Source organism: Mercenaria mercenaria, chromosome 8 (assembly GCF_021730395.1).
Source record: "Mercenaria mercenaria strain notata chromosome 8, MADL_Memer_1, whole genome shotgun sequence".
Taxonomy (NCBI): domain Eukaryota; kingdom Metazoa; phylum Mollusca; class Bivalvia; order Venerida; family Veneridae; genus Mercenaria; species Mercenaria mercenaria.
In genome coordinates, this window is record NC_069368.1 from 65,069,979 (window position 1) to 65,086,359 (window position 16,381).

General features: G+C 30.9%; 1 long non-coding RNA gene across 1 annotated transcript; it reads left to right on the forward strand.

Annotated features, from left to right (window-relative positions):
• Positions 1-11,436: 11,436 nt before the first annotated feature.
• On the forward strand, positions 11,437-16,205 carry LOC123532466 (uncharacterized). The gene is made up of 3 exons (XR_008372107.1): positions 11,437-14,473; positions 14,680-14,760; positions 15,159-16,205. It is a non-coding gene; the product is annotated as an uncharacterized LOC123532466 (long non-coding RNA).
• Positions 16,206-16,381: the final 176 nt, after the last annotated feature.

Consider the following 16,381-nt stretch of genomic DNA (forward strand, 5'->3'; position numbering starts at 1 on the left):
TTGTTTTAATCAAGATGGTGCCATTTTCAAAATGCGTACCATAAGAGACATTACAATAATATAATTTAAATACTGCTTTTATTTCTTTTAAAACTAAACATGTTACTCCAATTTTCAATCAAAGGATTTTGAATGTAGCTAAAGTGTAATATCAATTTGTATCAGAATGGCTGCCTGATAGATGTTACATAATTATACAGTATATCCTAGTAGAATAACAAGAAAACATTTAAACATTTTTTTTTAATTTTTATAAGGATTTTTAAAGTTTATGTTTCAATGCAAATTGCATTTTTCTGTTACAATTCAGCAAAATATGTACAACCTCTTTTTAAAGAACAAAGCCAAACTGATTACAAAAACGGAAATGAGCATATATGAGATAAACCTATCAAAGCAATTTAAGATACATATATATTGGTGTACTTTTGGTTGTGCTTTAACATTTTACCTGTTTTGTTTGAAATAGAAATTGTCAGATATATCATAATGCCAAATACCTTTAATATCATTCAACAAAATCCTTTCAATGCGTTTTCCTCTGAACTAGTGCTAAACTATTATGAATACATCTATAGTCATGCATTTGCTTGACATAATGAACAGGTAGTACGTACAAAGCTTCGAAGCAGCTATAAATTGAGCAAGTCCTGGAACTAAGAAGTCGTGTATCGTATCTGTTTTTTATTTGGTTGTATGAGTAATAATTATTGGTATTGTTGTAATTAATATTTAACGTAACGTATGTTTCAATCCCTTTCAGGATGTAGCTTAATGATTTTACTACGAAATAAATCACTTAACTAAAAAGAGTTTTTACAAATATGTCATAAAGATATCAATACACCACTGGCGTTTTCCAAACAAATAGTGCAGACTCTGTAAATATGTACATATGCATCTATGCGTGTATGGTAAACTTTTTCTGATACTGATACCGAAAAGTGACTTCTCGCAACCTCTCATATCATAATTTAGAGTATATTTCTGTCATATGGTGTACATAATGTGTCCTCTTGTGTGCTTCTGAAACATACGTTACCGAAATTAGATTAAGGTAGTCACTAGACTTAATGCTTGAAACACAGTTCCATACCGAGGTAACCTATATGTAACAGTTGAAATACACGAATTTTTGAACGAACTACATTGTATTTGTTAGTAGTTTTGAAAGTAGAATATTGAATTTTAGTAAGAACTTAGAACTGACAATAATGATACCACAACCCCGATATGAATAAGGAGTCTTATCTATGTTTTCGTTAAGCGAATGTAATATGAATTCGTAGTTCAATAATTCCGTTACAGTATAAGTGATATTTGAAAATCACCATGATCAAAGAAACAGAACTATTTTAAAATGCATGCTTTACCAAAAGGGTCATTTGTTTCACTACATGTACCCATGTTGTACTGTATATGTATGATGCTCCTTATGTTCAAAATGTGCCGTGTTTGTTTACATCAGGAATTGCATCAGCAACTTTGAACACATAATGCATATAAACCGATAATTTCAGTAATGAATACAATCTTATTTTCCATAAATATCAAAACAACGCATTAAAAATATAAAATCCTCTGTCTTGAAACCACCTAAGTCCATCGAAACCCCAAAACTATCATAACTTTAATGTTACTTAATGTTCTGAGTAATCTTGGTAACGTATGTTTAATATTATATGATTCATTTCATCTTTGTAATGCTGTAAACACTGACCGAGAGGGTGCTTTGCAATGCCTGTAGGCATGATATATGTATTAGCCTGGAATAATAATATACGATATATAAAATTGAATATGTGACCTTTAAAGCCTAGGTAGGAGAGGTGGTCTAGTGGATAAGATGCCGGCTGCTCAATCCAGGGGTTGTGGGTTCGAGTCCCACTGGGATCACAACCACGACCTCTCTTATGGCACCATATTTTGTTTTTCCAGGAAGCGGACTCAAGAGTAGTTTGAAACAGCTTGAAGCTTTCATTACAATCGAACTAAAACAAATTAGTATAAACTAAAACCTAGGTAACGTATATTTGATTCTTAGATACCCTCACGTTCTGTATTTATTTTGAATGAAAGTCAAAAATATTCAGACTGCGTACATACTGTAACCAAATCTACTGTTAATTATCAATATGCCAGCTTTTGAAGAAGAAGTCATAAAAAATGCTATTAAATCTATGCTATATTTACAGTGATGCTGAAAGATGCACCGTTGTTTTACTGTAGTTTGTCGACATCTTATAATTGAGAATAGTAACATGGTTAAGTCCAACATAATTATAACGGTCATGTGTGCATGTTCAGTAAACATCGTTTATTTCAATTAAAAACATACAAATGCATTGTTGGAGTATTTTCAATGTTGCTAATTCTTAAAGGTGGAAAATTTGAGTGGCGACTGTTACGTATGTTACATTTTAAAGTAGCTTTATCAAATAAAGTTCAACATTATACATGTAAGCTTACTTTGACACCTAAAATAGAAGAAAAATATTGGTACCCAAAACCTTTCTGAATAAAACACAAATAGGCTTGATTTATTGAGAAACAGTATGTGATTTATATGTATTACATTTGCATGCACGTTGTCTATAATCCAAACTGATTGCAATATTTTATATTTTCTCATGAAAATATATAAAATTGTGTATCTTAACAGAATTATTTGATGATATCTTATTAAACAATACAGTAATTTTGATAAATTTACGAGTTATTTAAAATGGCGAAAATGTAGCTCGGGTGGGTGGGGTATTTTAACCCCTAAATTTTGGTAGAAATCGTCAAAATTTGGAAAACATTGTTACAGTGAACCTTTAATTGATTTAGAACAGTTACATAAGCAAAACTCTAATATGTGAAAGTCAGTATTGAAACAATCTATTAAGAATTCGTGTGTAGCCAACAATACTTTCAAAGAGAGAGAATTCCGCATTTTTCATACACACTGTTTTCTAAAATGAGTATAATTTTCATTTGACATACGATAGAAAGCGACATCCGGTCTTAAACAATCCCGGAATGAATGTATTAATGGCTGAAGTGGATGAACCTTTGCCTAATTTCTGGGTTACGAAATCGAAAAACTAGAGGACTTACAGAAACTGTCCCACAGACCAAATCTGAACTCTACATGGATAACCTAGATTTGAAGGAATCTGACAGAGTAGCCACTCAAAAAAACATTGATGTTATTTGCTTGTTGATTAAGGGTATGATATGTTCTTTAAACAAATTCGTCAAAGTTCGTATTAAAAGAACAGACGACGGACTTTCAACGATTACAAAACCTGATCAAGTTCTGATCTAAAATTTAGAGTGAAGGGTTCGCATACAAATGAGACAAATTAAATGGTAAGAGACAGTTATGATTTGATAAATAATGCATTAAAAGGTACTGACAAGAAACAGCTTTCAAAAAAATAAGGACACAACCTAGGGCCAGGGTGTATAATTACATTTGAAGCTCACAGTTACTTTATCTTAAACTTGAGAAGAGAGAGAGTATAAACGAAATAAATTCACGCTAAATTAGCTATTACATATAATGGCCGACTACCGGATTGTACATTAACATTTTATATAAATAGGGCAGATATAAGATAACAGTTTATATATATTTCAAATACCGTTTGGAAAGTCGGAGAAGCATGAGCATAACTTTTTCTGAAAAGTAAAGAAAGATGTTAGACAAAACGTTTCTCCGTAGATATAAAGAAGGAAACTCCGTCTTTTTTGTAAGATTTGGAATAAAAACCTTAAGGAAATTGATGATTGCATTGTACATCCCTTTCCAAAGATGTAATAAAATGATATTTGTGATGAGGAAATTAAAAAATATTAGTTTTCTCCCGATGAGGAGTTTTAAATAATGAAGTTAACATGACTTCAAGTTTCAAGGCTAAACTTAGACATGTCTCTGAACATAAATGGATTAGATTTCTACAAAAATCCTATCCATTAGGTTTAAATGATAACATAATAGAAGCCCTGTGTTTCACAGGCTGATGTAAGATTATTATGGACGGAATCTTATCATGTCAGTGATATAAATATGTATGATAATAGAAATAGAGTGCGATGTTTTCGTATCGAATGATGCTAGGTTTAATTAATTATGTAATTGTATTATATGATACTTTGTTTATTATACTTAACCTAATGGTCTGTGGGCCAGTTTCTGCAAGCTCTCTAGTTTTTTAGTTTTTCGATTTCGTAACCCAGAAATCTGACAAGGCTTCATCTACTGAAGCCCTTAATCCACTCATTTTGCAATCGTTTAAGAACGGATGTCGCTTTCTAACTTGTGTAAAACAAAAATCATACTCAATTTAATAAACCTGGTGTATGAAAGTTTTGGGACCCTCCCTCTTTGAAACTATAATTGGCTTCGAATGAAATTTTACCCAAATGGTTCAATATTCCAATATTGACTTCAGAATTTAGACATTTCCTTATGTAACAGTTCTAAGTCAATAAAAGGCTTGCTGTAACACTCTTTTCCGACTTTAGACGATTTATACAAAATGAAGGGACTAAGATAACCAGCTTATCCTAGCTACATTTCCACCGGTTATGATAAATTATCAAGTTAGTAAAATAAATGTATTTTCTAATGAAATATTATCAACCAATTGTGTAAACAATTTTGATTAATTTAATTTCAATTTTATATATTTTCATGGAAATGCAAACATATTTTTCAAATATATCAGACTATAGACAAGGAACGTATCAATGTAATACTTTTAAATCACATGATGTTTCTCAATAAATCGGACCAATTAATGTTCCACTCAAAAAATGATTTTTGTTCCAATAGATTCCTTTTATTGTAGATGTTGATGATTTTGACTTTTAGTGGACAACGGAATGTTAAAATGTGACATACGTAACTGTCGCCACAAAAATATTCCAACTTGGTGAACTAGCAACAGTTATAAAAAACACCAACAATTGCATCAGTATGCTTTTAATTTGAATAAAGCATGTTTACTGAACATGCAAGCATGACCGTTATAATTTTGTTGGATTTAATCTTGTTACTATTCCGAAGTATCTGATGTCGACAAACGACAGTAAAATAATGATGCCTCTTGCGGCATCACTGTTAAGATAGCATAAATTAGAAATTGTAGTTTAGCAATTGTTCAAGGGGGTCTGCTTTTGACAGAATGTATATACTAATAATTACCTATAGATTTGGTACAGTATTTCAACAGTCTGAATATATTCGATTTTTATCAAAATAAAGACAAAACATGGCGGTTTTCTAAGAGTCAAAGGTACGTTACCTTGGTTTTAAATGTCATATCTCGTATATTTTTCTGCCTGACTAATGTACATATCATGCTAAATGGCATTGCAAAGAACCTACTCGGTCATTTTATACAACATCACAAAGATGAAACACACGTTATAAAACATAAGTCCACAAAATTACACAGAACGTTATAAAATATTAAACCTAGGAAAGTGTATGGGTTTTGTTACACTGTGGCGACTTCAAGACAATTGCTATTACATTTTCAATGCGTTTGTGTTTTGGATGATAAGATTGTATTCTTTGCTGATATTATCGGTTTATATCAATTACATGTTCACTTGCTTACGTAATTCCAGATGTAAATAAACACTGCAAATTGTATTATTATAGCCCTTTATAAATATTAAGGTACAACATGGGTATGAACAAATGTCCCTTTTGGAAAAAACACGTTTCTTCAAATACATAATTTTCTTTGACTATGATAATTTTAGATATCACTCATACTATGGAACGGAATCACTGATCATGTCTTATTTCCTTAACGAAAACCATATAGGAGAGTCCTTGTTTATACTGTGGTTATGGTATCGTTGTTGTCAATTCCAAGTTCTTACTTATATGTCAATACGCGTCCTTAAAAAATGTTAGTAAGTACAAAAACTAATTCATTCAAAAAAGTGAAGTACAGTTTTGTATAATGTTACATGGAACTGTGTTTAAAACATTAAGTTAGTTAATTTCGGTTACGTCTGTTTCAGAACTACACAAACAAACACATTATAACATCAATGTACAAAATAATTATGACAGAAATATACAGTAACTTTTGATGTATGAGATGTCGTGAGAAGAACAACAAACAAATGAAATATTCTCCCAACATTTGATGTTTGAAATTTGGCGAAAAGTTGCTGTTTTTGGATAAGTTCGTCATACCTGCAGAGATGCGTATGTACATGCTTACGAGGTATGCACTATTTGTTTGGATCACACCAGTGATGCATTGATGTTTGTATGTCATATTTGTAAAAGAAAATCTTTTTTTTTTTCGTAAATGATTGATTTTGTTGCAATAATATCATGACTAATATCATCATTCATAAGACCAAATAACATACAGATACGATACGCGACATACTTCTTGATTTAAGGAAATGCTCAGTTTATAGTTACGAAACTCTTTACTACCGATTCAAATGCATAACAATAGATGTATTTTTGATACTTTGACACTATTTTTATAGACCTGCACATTGAAATGTTTCTGTTACAGTCAACAGGAGGGATTTGGCGTTGTGATATATTTGAACTTGCTTATTTCAAACAAAATGGCTAAAATGTGCGAGTACCACCAAAAAAGTACATAAAATGTATATGAAGCATAAACTGTGAACAGTTTGCAACTGTATATGCTAATTCCGTTTGAGTAATAAGATAAGGATTTGTAGCTTATATAGGGGTCGAAAAAAAACTGAATTGTGACAATTTACAATTTTCATTTAAACATAAACTATATAAGTCCTTTTAATATTTAAAAATATTTTTTGTACCATGATCCTTTTCAGTAGACTATTTAGTGAAAGTGACAGCTACATCATAGCTTCGATTCTTTATATATGTAAAAAGTAAAAGGCAGCCATTCTGATACAGAAAGTATTCATTACATTCGAAACCCTCAGAATGAAAACTGAGAGTAATAAATTTGATTTTAAAAGAAATAAAAGTCGCATTGCAATCATTATCTTAAAGCATTTTACTTTGAAAATGACTGGAACTTGATTAAAAAATAGCATATTGTTGACGTGGTTTCCAATGGAAATTATTTGACAAAAAAAACAGACGACTTTTGTTACAGCAATGATTACTTAGACAGCTATATCTTATCCGTATGTATGTTTGTAATTTTATTTCTGGTGGTCATTTTGAAAATAATGGTATCTTTATCAGATATATCTGAAAAACCAAAATTCTTCATTTCATTGAAATAAAACTCATTCAATTTAATATCTTTTGGTTTGTATGAATATGATATGATGTATAATGTATATTTGAACAATTGTAGCTAACCTATACTTGTACATATGACCTATTTCAATTTGTAATTGTGTAAGCTGAGTGATGTTAGTACTATGTACAGCAATGTCTGTCTAAAATTAAACCGAAGCTGTCAAAGAAGTGAGTTTGTTTGTTTTTTGTTGTTGTTTTTTTTTTGTTTTTTTTTTTTTTTTTGTTTTTTTTTTAAACCCATTTGTGTAATAAGTACGGAGTAACTTTAGTTTGGAAATTTGAAATAGTTGCCATGTTTAATAAAGACTTTGCATTTTATTCGGTAAAGCATACATTAGAATCTTCTGATAATCAAACTAAATTATCAATTATTGCAGACATAAAAAAACACTTATGATTAGAAATGTTACATGTCTTCTGTTTGCACCATTAAAATCAACTTAAATCCAATGCCAGGCTTAATTACATTCATAAGACACCGACGTTTTAAAAATCGTCATTAAATTTTCTTGATATTTTGACCTTACCGACATCTACTTTTAAATGTTTCCTGAAGGATAATAAAACATCATGATTTAGCTCAACATTTGCCTACCTTTTGGGTTGCGACTTGCAATTTTGCAACAAACGAAAAACAGACGTGACTTTGAAACAAACAAAAGAGAAAAATAGAGTGTTATATCTTGCAGAATTAATTTAACATCACAATATAATCAATCATTTAAACAAAAATACTTCAAAAAGAGCATAAGTATATGCTACTGACTCTTGAAAGAAGGCCACTATGATTAATTTTACATCTTTTAATTAAATGACGAAGAAAATGTTATTTATTTCAAATTGGTGAATAGAAACTTATAATTACTATCATATAGAAAAACACTGGACATCAGAGTGTTGACTGCTGAGACCATTTATTACACATTACTCTTAATGATAATCATTTATACGTTACGTGTCTAATATGAAGTCACCAGTATAACAGATATTGGTATTAAATGGCAATGCAATATAAGTCACCCTTGACTGGGACAATGTTTATCCCTGAGAAATAATTTAAACAAAACTGTTTGGGAACAACTATATAATGCAATAGACCAAAACTCTTCTGGGCAAAATACTTTAGACAAGAAGAGATTCAAGTTATTTCATGTGAGTAAGTAAGCCCTAGGCGGGATCGGGATTTACCCTAGACGCAAGTCCAAGACATTGTTAAAATGTTTCATTTTAGTTACAACGGCAACCATAATTTTATTCCATATTTTGCGCAAAATGCTTTATTTTCAAGCACTGGCAATACTCTTGAGGAAAATGTAAGTTACATATATATAGAATTAGGTCCTGGTGTGTGTTGAAACCAAGGTTAAGGTTCTTATGCCTAAAAGCAATGATTTACTGTTTTAAAAGGCATTTAATCAGAAAACGGATAACAGTTTCCGTACAAAGTGGAACAGGAAGTTGCTCTATCTATATGTTAGTGTTTGTTGTAAGTATTTCGAAGAAATTACTGGAATAAATGACCAAGAACTTTAGTGTGAAACTTTGGAGCTTGCAAATATTTGCAGTTTACAACAACGACTTATCATGGATTTCTGCAGAGAGTCAAAATTGCAGGCAGATATTTCGAAAAAAATTGGCATTCGCTATGTTGGTTATTAATGAATATGTATGTAAGTTTGGTAATAAAAACAGCCATCTATTTAATTTCAGATAGAACATTACTTTAGTACGAGTTTCACTTTCACTTGCAGTTTGAAGATTTTGCAATTATTTGGAATGTACATCAGTTGCATAATTTTTATCACACGGACTAACTTCAGGACTTGTTTGTAATTGTATTGACAGGTCATGGGGGTCCGCGGCCTTACGAGGAATTGCCAATTACAACATACATAATTCAAACAGAAACACTGTTACAACTGTCACCTACATGAAACGGGTTTTCCCATCGTCCTATAATAAAACAAAAACAAATATTACATCTAAATCACTGCAATTGTTTCAACATACTGTCAATGTGTTGGTATTCGAGTAAAGTTCTACTACAAGTCTAGACACCGCCAATAATTGATATATTGACCAAGAAGTTCAATTATAAAATGTTCGAGCTATTTTTCCAATGCAAAATGCTTTCGTTTTTTCATTATCAGAGTGTTGATATTACTCAAAGTTTCAAAACCTATACTACAGTTTGTTCGGTATACTTTTTAGTGACTAAATCATTCCGATATAATTGACAGTTAAATTTTCTTGTGGTGTGACACTGCTTCAAAACAAACATTGAAAAAGAAGAATAAGTTGTAATGATTTAAACAAAAATGTGTGCAATTTTGAACAAATGGTTGCTTACTGGTTTCTTATCAAGTTTTACATACATTAATATTCCATTTAGGTTAAACATTCTACAGTTTAGAATTTCATTCATGTGACAAAGTGTAATTTTGTTTTAAGTATCACATAACCCCGATATAAGGTTCACTGATAACATTTAATGAATAATTATAAATGATGAATGTTTATCAAAATATCCGAAAACACGTTTCTTCGACTATGTGTTTCAGAGGATGCAATAGTACATGCAGTTAGCTCAGTCAATAGAGCCCCATTCTGAAAGCCAGGCTTCCCAGGTTAGAGGCACAGAATGCCTAGACATGTTTCACTCTGTTAAGGTTCTTAATTTAATGTCTTTCTACAGATTAAAAATCCAGTTTCATTAAATTAAAGTAGTGATGTCTCACTGAAATTAAATTGTAGTAATTATAGTATTTGATAACTAACATTGTACACTCATTTGCATAGCTTTTTTGCAAGAAGATGGTCTCCCTTGCTTTAGCAAAAACATGATAAAAGTACATTAAAATCATACAGTTTTGGATTGCAAAATATCTATCTATGAAAAATATTGTATTTGGCGCAATTTTCCGGTATTTTAGATTATTAATTAAAAGATTCACCAATATGGGAATACAATGTATGTAAAATGTAATTTCATATAACATAATTTTAATATTCTATACGACAGGGTTATGCCTTCATGTATACATTCGGATTTGTGTTTTATACCACAACATAGTTTTGCAAAAAATACACATCATGGCTGAATTGTGAAGTCTAGCGGTAAGACAAACAATTACCAAACACACCTTTAATCGAATGCATGGGCAGAAAAGAACCTTATATAAAGATTGCTTATCTCAAATAAGTGTGAACATCTAAGTGGAAAAATAAACGACTTTAGAAAAAAAAAGAGAATCGCACGTCTCGGCTTTTCCTTTACAATTGAATATAGCATGCATATAACTGACACGTATTAAAGCTTTTTGAACAAAACTAACATATACATATCCATTCGCATATTCAAGAGTATTTGCATTATCCTTATAATAAGTGAAATAAAAGATTTTTTCAAATCTTAGGAATCCATTATAAAATATAAAATTCATTAAATTATACCTGCCTTTCAACATCGGTTAAATGACAACGACTTTTGCAATTAATGTATATGTATAAAATAAATTTATATGCATGCTTTCAAAATCAAGAACTAATTAACGCAGTAATTTTGGAAAATTTACTAAAATGTATTTATGAGCATTATGCGTATCACTAATGGCATAAAGACATGTATCATACATGACTTTCTTTCACCTGTCTATGTATTTACTACAGTGTCACTGGACAATTTCAAGGTCAGATTCATTTTCAATGCTTTGAAATATCAACATACTAAATACTGAATTTTGCTTACATATCAACTGGTTTATTTAGACCGATTGAAAGGATATTGGATAACAAGAAAATGAAATTACATTAAACATGTATTAGAAATACACAGAAAATGCAAATGTAAACTGAGCCTTATTGTAGCAGTCTTGACTTAAAATATATAAATCCCTATTAGAAATCTCTTTTGAAATATATATATTATATATTTTTAGTGTTTCATGGCAACTGTTCGTTAATGAACTGATAACGCTGTAAATGTTGAATACTAGTGAAAATATTACAAAATGACACAATTGTGTTTAAAATAGAATATTCTACGTTTCCAATCAATATTAATATATGGAAAAATTTTGATTTTGATTTGGTCTTAAAATCTCTCAGTATTTACTTCAATAGTACTTTGTTACCCTGAAGGTAAATTATAATCTATTAAATATAGACTTTATATTTGTATATGGTTATCTTTCATTAATATGTATTTCTTTTAAGCAATCCTTCTGCTATTTGTTATAGATTATTTTTGTTTCGGGTCTACTTTGCGATGCATGGCTCTCTGGCTGTATCTGATGTAACCTTAACTTCCATGCAAATCACCATTACCATTTATTATGGCCCGATAAAACAGGCCAGAGACAAATATCATAATAACCACTTTTGGTGAAGATAAAAAAACTATAGAGTCCTTCTCTGTTCCGTCATACAAAAATCAAAAAGGAAAGCTTATCGTCTTACTGTATATAGGCTGAAGACTAAATATGCAACAAGGGGTGCACACTTTGTTCCCATGGGAACACAAATGACTTGTCTGAAAACTGCATTTCCAAACCTGACGTAAATATTGTTCAATAAAAAGGAAAGGGTTTTACAAACTTCATCACATGTCCACATATTTTTTTCTCAATTTGACTAATGATAAATGCTTTTATCGAAATTGCAAACGACAAAAGTAGCATTTTCCCTGGCAAAAGTCTTTTGAATTAAGGCAGTTAGTTAATTCTATAGGTTATGTGGTTCAATGGTGTACAAAGTAGAAAACCATCGCATCTACTGACTGCAAACACCTTGTAATTATTAGTTCTAAATTTATCAAGAATGTCGCCGGGATTTTTAAATGTACATACGTTTTTACCATAATGTTTATATACTGTATCAAAATATCTCTTCACGTGGGCTTTTACAGCAGTAAGGCGTGATGTTAATAATTGGAAATATTTGGATAAAACGATCTTTACATGGTTGTTTATCTAATTTTGAAATCAAGTAAATCCTTTGAAGTTGAATTCTCTAGTCATCTATAAGAATTCAAAATTAAAATTAAAAAACTCAAATTAGAAACTTCAGTGATGCAATCTGTTATCAAATGATGTTCAAATGGAGTGCTCAGTATACAAGCTTTAACACTATTTAGTTCGCTTCGTAAAGTATTCATATAATGCAGCATCAAACGATGATCATATTGTTGGCCGCCTTGGCTATTGAAATAAAACATACTTAGAATGATATTCTTGGACTTTTTGCCAGATATTTTAAAGTGAACTTGTGTTTAGGTTGAAGTAGATTCTTATTTATTTTATAAAATTTAATACGGAAATCGACAATATTAAAGATATTACGCTTCTAAGACGACAATGCATTGGAATCATCATTTTCACGCCGCCGCTATTTAACAGAAACAGTTTCGATAGATTCTGCAATCTGATTTTTTAGGCCCTTTAAAAAATACGAATAAACGATTGTCTTTGATAATATCAAAATTACAATTGATGACATGGCCTGCATCTGATTAGCAAAATTATTTCTTTTTACATTTACTGATGTCGGAGTATTTGTATGTACATCTAGGTGTGGAACGGTTTTCTTGTAAGTGAATATAGTATTTCTTACATGTGTGTTATATCTATAACAGACAATCGGAACTTCAGAGTTACTAAATTATTTAGGCACAGAATCAATGCCACGTTTATCCCGAAATATACTAGGTGTATCGATGCTGTCAATACCTTTATCATATAACATATCTTAAGAAAATGTACGCCATGGTCAGATTGAGGGTCAATATGTGGACGGAAAATATGTTTTGTAAAACTTTGAATAAGATGCCATGATATAGAGTAATAAAGGTCTGTATGAATAACGTTTGGTCTGCTACTTTATCTAGACTTTTTTAAGAGACAAGAAGGCACTGGGTGTCTACCAGAGTTTGAAAGAATTGACTCAAGGTCTGCAACAGATATATTGACTTAAGATTCGCACTTAATATCACCAATGGGTCTTATACCATGAGATATAGATTTACGTTTTCTAATGTTTAAAATAGAAAAATATCAATATCAGGGTTTTCAGAGACATAACATAGAGATATATATTCATTTAAACTTTACGATGCCCGCCGGCATATCTCTGAAGGGAGAGCTTTGGTCTACGAATCGCGGGGTCGCCAGTTCAATCCGCGAGCGGGGCATATGTTCTCCGTGACGATTTGACAGAAGACATTATGCCTGAAATCATTCGTCCTCCAACTCTGATAATTCATGTGGGGAAGTTGGCAGTTACTTGCGGAGAACAGGTTTGTACTGGTACAGAATCCAGGAACACTGGTTAGGTTAACTGCCCGCCGATACATGACTGAAATACTGTTGAAAATACGGCGTTAAACCCAAATCAAAGAAACAAATTAAGCCTTACGGAAACGGTGACTTTAAAGTTTTGATCCATTTGAATTCTGATAAATTTATAGCTTTGTTTTAAAATGCGAGTTGGAATTTATATCGTATAAGATTCATTCTACTAGCTGTATTCATACCTGGTCAAAAGTATGGCCTGATCTACGAAAGTGCTGGTATTAAAATGTAGGGAACTTTTTTTGACTACGTATTTTGTACGAATGTTCGCGGAAACGAAATGTTAAAGATCGCACAGTTTGGCCAACATACTGAATACCATAATTTTGGGCGTTTAATTTCGGTACATAAATCATGTGGATGCATTTCAGTCAATGTCAGAATTTAGTTTTACAATGAAGCGATAGTATACATGTGCGACAAATGATTGCAACAACCGCATGTCTTAGTATTTAATAATTATAGGGTTTTTTATTATTTATTTTCATATATATTCCTCACATGATACATATAATTGTAGCAGTGCCATTATTTTGATATATATTTAATATGTCGTTTTTAATCTGTATAGTGTCTTTAAACATTCACAGCTGACAAATTAGACATGGGTCTTTAATGTAATTGAAATGTGTTCCGCATTTCCATGCTTTTTTAACGCATAGTTATTTTTAGACTTGTTTACTTGCTTAATCAGCCAATCATATTTTCGCATTGGTTGAAATGTGTGGTCACATGACTAGTAGTTCTGTGCAGAACATATTGATGACAGCTATAGTGACATGTACTTTTGGGAGCTGTCATATGTTTTACTTGGTTTTTAAGGATTGATATGATTGTTTGGATTCAGGTATTTATTTCTTTGGTTTGCAGTTTATTATTGCTTTGCCTAGATTGATTTGTTTAAGTGCTGTTTCTTGAATAGCGGTTTTATTCATCCTGTGCACGTTCTTCTGTCATTCTTGAATTGGCGCTTGTTTTTGTAATGACTGATCTACGAACTGCCGCTCCATTCTTTTAACACCTTGCATGAATATTTGGATCTTAACTTTACAGCATCGTTAATACAGTTGCTGCACAGAGAACAGTGTGTGTTTGTGTGAGATCAGATGTTAGTAGAATGTAGGAATCAGAGAGGTACGTATGTTACACATAAGGTATGTCATGTTATGTTTTGTATTGATTATCTACATGTTATACATGTACGTAAATATGAAATATGATTAAGATGTAATAAGTTATGGTTTTATGAATATGTGATATGTTTAGGTTCTGCCAGATATATTGACCACTAGGTTGACTTGTGTGTTATCATTGAAAACTATGTATTTTATGTTTTAAAGGATATCTTGTAACGTATTTATTTGTAATATACATGATGTTATATGTGATTAAGTAATTAATTAATGGGTCTATTAAAAGTATGTTTAATAGTGTTAGATGTCATAAATATTGATATCTTTTGTCTGTATGATATCAACATGATATCCATTGATATCATTCATTTATTTATGGTGCTTACATGTGTTTTTCAGACCACCCAACACTCTATTACAGTGTTTTCAAGTGTATTCCATATCCAAGAGAATGATGCATTGTTTGTATTATTGTATGATGGACAGAAAAGTAAATAAACATCTAGTAAACTACCACTGAGTTCAGTCGTGTGGCCCTGCTAGATAATTCCATGTCTAACTGAATGCTACAGAAGAAACAATAGCAAGTTCTCAAACATATCAATTGCTCTATGTGATGAAGTTTTATAGTTTGCAACAAAAATCAAAAAAAGAGAAATAATTTTCTGAAATAAAAAAAAATATTGGAATTGAGAGAAAAAAGGGTTTTTTGTCGTCCAAAAAAAATCTGTTTTTGTCCTTTTTTATTTTATTTTATTTCCTTTTGTCGTTTCTAGTTTCTATTCACTTACACTTGTTCTAATTATAAATTAACTGTCAGGAATATGTGTTTATTTATAAAAACATGCATACACTAATCTTTTTTTTTTTTTGCCTTTAAATATAATTTTCTACAGTTATATCAAGCATGGACCATTTTCTTTCATGATAGTTCATTTTACCACACATGAAAGCTATTTCTCTTTCTATTTCTCTTTCTATACTGATTCTTATTTTCAAATAATGCATAAATGACTCAAAGCATGGAACTCTTTTTCTATTTTTCATTTGAAATATATAATACTTCACCAAATAAATGATAAAATTTAATACACTTTTTACACATTATTTTGCAAAAAGTCAAAACTTACACTTTCTATACCAAACTTTACTTCAACTTTCTTTTGTTTAAGAAATTAAGTCAAGTTGTTCCACAAGACTTGTACCTGGCAACATTCCCGGAATAAAACGTTTTCAGGTTGCATATTACAAAAATCACAAATGTGTGTAGGGGATATATCCATTCTAAATAGTCTTGTATTTGTTGGCAAGATTCTCTTGATGCATTTATATTGAAAGCTTCTGATTTTTGTATCTATTGTGACTTTGAAAGGTTGAGTATATACTTTTTTCCACTCAATATTGCTTTAATAATTATAGTTAATAAAACGATACCCTCTACATTTATGTGCATAATTTGCATGTTTTATTTGATACTTCTTTAATACAGTAAAGTTTAAAGGTGAGAGGCAACTTCGCAGATAATTACAAAAATATCTGTAGAATTTATATAAGTAAAAGGAACATAGAATAGCATAAAAGAATGAACCTTTAATGGAGAAAGGCTGATAGCAGGTGCATGT